The sequence below is a fragment of the Vicia villosa genome, linkage group LG4 (genome assembly GCF_029867415.1).
Source record: "Vicia villosa cultivar HV-30 ecotype Madison, WI linkage group LG4, Vvil1.0, whole genome shotgun sequence".
NCBI classification, from domain to species: Eukaryota; Viridiplantae; Streptophyta; class Magnoliopsida; order Fabales; family Fabaceae; genus Vicia; species Vicia villosa.
In genome coordinates, this window is record NC_081183.1 from 24288217 (window position 1) to 24294586 (window position 6370).

Sequence of the window (6370 nt, forward strand, 5' to 3'; positions counted from 1 at the left end):
TCTCTTTTCTCTGTTGTGCAACAGTTGCAGCCATGCATTCATGGTGTGCATGAGTTCTAACATGAGTACCCCGGCATGGATACGATGTTGAGGTGACCAGATTTGATGAGAACTTCGAGGTCGACGAGACCCAGAGACATGAGTCCAAGGGTGAGACCAGCCATGAGACCAGCGAAGCATAGCAATCCTATGATGACAACTATGTAGAGCCACAATTTGGTTTCACAGCATGCTGCATCTGCGGCCATATCTGTGTGTGGGAGATGTTTGGTTAGGAAAAGCGTTTTTTCATTGTGATAAACTAAACATCAAAGAATGATAAAAAAAAGGTGATCACATACGTAGGAGCAAAATAAACCTGCTAACTGAAACATGATAGTAAATCCACTATAATACTAAATCTAATATATTTTCTCAAGAGGTTTTTCTCCACAAGTCATCATTAGGGGTTTATAAAAAGGAATCAGAAATTGTAATGGGAATGTTTTCAAATCATGTTTAACAAAGGCCTCATATATTTTCACAATACAAAATCAGAAATTGAGTTCTAATCATAGGCCCAAGAATACTTCCATTGCAAATCACAAAAAACATGTCCCTGGTTCACAATGGAAGTACAAGAAGCAAAAATTCACTGTAGTAAACTCAATAAAACACACCATAGTGTGCAGTAAAAACAAATAAACAAGTACAAAGTTCAAATTTAGCAAAGAAGAAATTACCATAGTAAATCAGAGGAGAATACTGTTCACATTCATCAGAAAACAGAAGCAACAAGAACAAACCCTAATTTCTCATCATTTTCCCTAAATCTACAAACCCCTTCAGAAATTCATGAAAATAGAAGAAGAAAGATGAAGAATCAAAGCTCAGAGACAAGGAAAAGCATAGAAAAACAGAAAAAACAAAAGATCAGAAAGATCTCACCAAGGTTAAAGTTGCAAATCACGGCCTGGTCCGCTGTCGCACGCAGGTAAAAAACGAGTTAATTTGCAAAACTGTAGTAACGACGGTAACGGTAACTCGAGTATCGTCTCTCAAGGATTCTTGTATAATTATTAACTAATTAAAAATCGAATTGGGGGGGGTTAAGTTTCGATTAAACAAAAAAAGTGATTATCAAATAAGCTGAAAAGTTGAATTACTGATTCGGTTCCTATCTATCATCGATTAAGCAATATTAATCTCCTAAGCGGATAATCTATTCCTATTCGACTACAAACTCAGTGACAAGCACGAAGAGTATTGTACAATGTATAATCCTAATATCCAAATTAAGCAAACGGAGTTAAGCTTCAAGAATTAAGCAAACGTGATAAATCATACACGGTAACGAATTAAGCAAACGGTAACGTGATTATTTGTTAGGATCATACAATCAATCGAATTGAATCAAAATACTCTATGAAATCCGAATTAGGCATTCAAGAACATAGAACAAAATTGAAAGGAATAAATACTAGATTAAAATTAAAATAACCTCAAGGTCGAAACCTGAATACAGCAATTCGACAGGATTTGGTTAGTTCTCCATAGAAATTGTACCAAGCTTCAAAATCGTGAATAGTGATGAATAGTCAATAGTACCGCGGCTCCTACCCTAAGGGGAAATAGTACAACCCGTTTTACAATCCAACTGGGTCAAACATACGACCCAGGCCCAAAACTAATGACCCGAAACTTAAATAAAACTAGTGCTGCAACTTCAACGAATTTTCTAGCCCTGCTACAGTCCGATTCTGACTTCGACTCCAACATAAGAATTGTAGCTCTTTCTCTTAGCTTTCCGGCGATTATTAGAACGCCTCAATCAGACTCCTGGAACTCCAGTTATGATTGTTTCCGCGCAGCCTGCTAAAGCTGAAAATTAAATACGAAAATCAAATAACAATAAAAAATAAATTAAAATTTAAAAACATTATAAAATACAAAAATAAGACAAGCAAACCATGGAAATGTATAAGTACAAACGTAGAGGAATGTGCATCAAAATGCACTGATCACGGCCTTGTGCTTTTTCTTTCTCCTTCTTCTTTCCTTTCCTTTATCTCCTTTTCCCTTTGTGTTTTTTTTCTGCAAATTGTTTTTTCACAACTAGGGTTTCGTTTTCCCTTTTAGAATATGTGTTAATCTATGTAAAAATCAAACAAATTAGGTTAATAAAACATGAAGTTGAAGGAAAACTAACATGAATCGAACAAATCGGAAAGAAATTGGACGAGGTAATTCATAAGGAGATCGAGTAGAATCGGTGGATCTGCCACCACCTTCACCGACACCACTAGACTTTATACCCAAATGGAATGAGAGAGAGAGAGAGAGATCGCAGTCGAAATTAGAGACTCAAAGACTCATACGAATACAGTAGCGGCGACGTGTGAAGTGAGGAAGAGACAAAGTTTCTTGGAGAAAGAAAGAGAGAAATAACGAGTGGAGAGGAAAGGAAGAGTTTCTTTTTTAATTTTCTTTCCTTTTTTTTAATCTAAAAAAATTAGAAAAGAAAATAATTAACGAGAGGGAAACTAAAAAAGGGGGAAATTTTGGAGGGGTATATTTTTTTGGGCTTGGGCCATAGTTTGAAGTGGAAATTATAAAGCCGCGGTTCTCTTTGTGGCTTAAAATATCTATAGTTTGTTAACCGTGGCTTATGAAGAAAAGGTCATGGTTTCACACTCCGGATTCAATGTTTTAAAACATATTTCTAAAATTTGAAAACCCTGACAAAAGCATGTATATGACCATAGTTTCTGAGTTGTGGAAAAATTTAGAGTGGCTGTAAGCCAAAAATGTTGTAGTGAAACTTGGTTATATCTCTTTATGGTGATAATGCATGGTCCTCTCCCAATAAAGCTTCCTAAAATGACGTTGATAAATTTAGGCTAAGGTGTTTACTCTATGCCTCTCCTTTCATCTTTGTTATGACTTGTGAGATATTGGATCGAACTCTAGTATGGCCGAAGGGTAGCTTCTTGGTTCGACAGGGTTAAGCATGAAGTCGAAGGTTGTTCACATGCTTGTGTCGAAGATGCTAGGGTTGTTAGCATGTTAAATTAGGTTTTAGTGTTTAAACCCTAATTTGTTAAGTTAGCTTGTTTATTAAGTTGGCTTGTGTAATGGGCCTTGTGGAAAAAGCCCATTAGTTAGTAAGTTAGGTTTTATTATAAATAGCATACTAGTCTCTCATCATTGCTAAGCTGCAAATCCTAATTTAGGGTGAGAGAGGTTATTTGTTATTCTTGTAAACTTGTAATCTTGTTTTAAGAGAAAGTAAAAGAATAGCAGTTATAACCAATATTTGTGTTCTCCTCTTATTCCTTGTCCTTTATTCATCCTTTATTTTATACTTTGTTCGTGGCATTGAATTCACAACAAATTGGTGCGGTGAGCGTGGAGAAGATGCCTTCAACAAAGTATGAGATTGAAAAGTTCACCGGAGTGAATGATTTCGGTCTGTGGCGCTTGAAGATGAAAGCCCTACTGGTTCAGCAGGGTTGCTTGGAAGCGTTGAAGGGAAAGGCAGCCATGAATGCAGAATTGACGGCAGCGGAGAAGACGAATATGATCAAGAAAGCACACAGCGCAATTTTGTTGAGCCTTGGTGATAAGGTTCTCCGGCAGGTATCAAAGGAGACGACGGCATCAGGGTTATGGGTGAAACTTGAAAGTTTGTATATGACCAAATCGCTGGTAAATCGACTCTACCTGAAGCAAGCTTTGTATTCATTCAAGATGATTGAAGACAAAGTATTGGCTGAGCAGTTGGATATGTTCAACAAGCTGATTCTTGATCTTGAAAATATTGATGTGAAGATCGATGATGAAGATCAAGCGCTGTTACTATTATGTTCTTTGCCTCGATCACATGCTCACTTCAAAGAAACTCTCTTGTATGGAAGGGAGTCCCTGACGTTTGAAGAAGTCCAATCAGCCTTGTACTCTAAGGACTTGAATGAACGAAAGGAGCATAAACCTTCGACTGTTGGCGAAGGTTTGGCCGTTAAAGGAAAACTCTTACGAAAGGATGGTAAGTTCGACAAGAAGAAAGGCAAAAGCCAGTCGAAGACTTACAGTGGCGAAGCATCTGGCATTCGATGCTACCATTGTAAGAATGAGGGTCACACAAGAAAGGTGTGCCCTGAACGCTTGAAATATCATGGAGGTAAGGATAATGGCAACGCTGCCATTGTTCAAGATGATTTCGAATCATCTGATGTTCTTGTGGTTTCAAGCAGTGACTCTAAGAAGGAGTGGATTATGGATTCAGGTTGCACTTGGCACATGACTCCAAACAAAGACTTGTTCGAGGAATTATGTGATCAAGATGGTGGATCAGTATTGCTGGGAAACAACAAGGCTTGCAAGATTGCAGGTGTTGGATCTGTGAGATTCAAGCTCCATGATGAGTCAATAAGGTTGTTGACTGAAGTCAGGTATGTTCCTGATTTGAAGAGAAATCTGCTTTCTCTTGGTGAATTCGACAAGAAAGGATATGTTTTCCAAGGAGAGAAAAGTATCCTAAGAGTCATGAAGGGTTCGAAGGAAGTCTTGAGAGGCGTGAAGAAACAAGGCTTGTATACCCTTGAGGCTGAAGTTGTAAGTGGTTTGACAAATGTTGCATCCACGAAACCTTTGTCGAAAACAGAAATTTGGCACATGAGATTGGGCCATGTCAGTGAAAGGGGTCTGGTCGAATTAGGGAAACAAAATCTGCTTGGTGGAGACAAAGTCGAAAAGCTGAAGTTTTGTGAACCCTGTGTACTTGGAAAATCTTGCAGAGTGAAGTTGAACAAAGGCAAACAAAGAACACATGGATCCCTTGATTACATCCATGCTGATCTTTGGGGGCCTGCAAGGTGTCCATCACATTCAGGAGCAAGGTATTTTCTATCCATAGTAGAAGATTATTCCAGAAAATTATGGGTATTCATCCAGAAGACTAAGGATGAAACTTTTGAGAATTTCAAAAGTTGGAAGACTCTGGTTGAAAATCAGACTGGCAGAAAGGTCAAGAGGTTGAGAACCGACAATGGCCTTGAAATTTGCAATGAGGCATTCGACAGTTTTTGTGCTGCCTCTGGTATTGCAAGGCATAGAACTACTGCAGGTACTCCACAGCAAAATGGTTTGGTTGAAAGGTTTAATCGAACTATTTTGGAGAGAGTCAGATGCATGATGACTAGTGCGGGGTTAACGAAGGTGTTCTGGGCTGAGGCTGTTTCGACAGCAACATATCTGATAAACAGATGTCCTTCGACAGCGTTAGATATGAAGACACCTGAAGAAGTTTGGTCGGGACATCCACCAGATCTCGACAAACTGAGAGTATTTGGCTGCGTAGCCTATGCTCACATTAGGCAAGACAAGGTCGAACCTAGAGCTCTGAAATGCATGTTCATGGATACCCAGAAGGAGTCAAAGCTTATAGGCTATGGTGCCTAGAGCCAGGTTACAGGAGGTGTATCACCAGTCGAGATGTAGTTTTCAATGAAGCTGAAATGGCTCCTAAGAAAACTGATGATGTTGGTCGAAGTACAGAAACATCTGACGAAGAGCGGGAACAAGTAGAGATTCCTGTTGAGGTGGAGCATGTTGATGCTGAATTGCATATCCCTGATGAAGTTGAAGAAGAAGCAGAAGATGCTGAGAAAGTTGAGGAAACTGACGATGACTACCTATTGTCGAGAGATAGGTCGAGAAGAGTCATAAAGGCACCTCAGAGGCTTGGGTATGCAGATCTTATAGCTTATGCATTAATCTCTGCAAGTGAGGTTCTAGACGAAGAACCTAGATACTACAAGGAAGTTATGAGGAGTCGAAATAAGACTGATTGGATGAAGGCCATGGATGATGAGATGAAATCTCTTCATGATAATCATACTTGGGAACTGATCAAGAAACCTGTTGGGGCAAGGTTAGTCAGCTGTAAATGGATTTTCAAAGTTAAGGAAGGAATTGAAGGAGTGACGTCGAAAAGATACAAGGCAAGGTTAGTTACAAGCGGTTTCACTCAGAAAGAAGGTGTCGACTTCAATGATGTGTTTTCTCCTGTTGTGAAGCATAGGTCCATTCGAATGTTGCTTGCCATGGTGGCACAGTTCGATCTTGAGCTGGAACAGATGGATGTGAAGACTGCGTTCTTGTATGGTGATCTAGATGAAACGATCCTGATGAGGCAACCTGAAGGGTATGTCGAAAAGGGGAAGGAAGATTATGTGTGCAAGTTAAAGAGATCTTTGTATGGGCTGAAACAATCTCCTCGACAGTGGAATAGGAGATTCGACAAGTTCATGGCACGCATAAGTTTCATTAGAAGTCAGTTCGACCACTGCGTTTACTTCAGATTTCGACCTGGTAATTCATTTGTTATTTT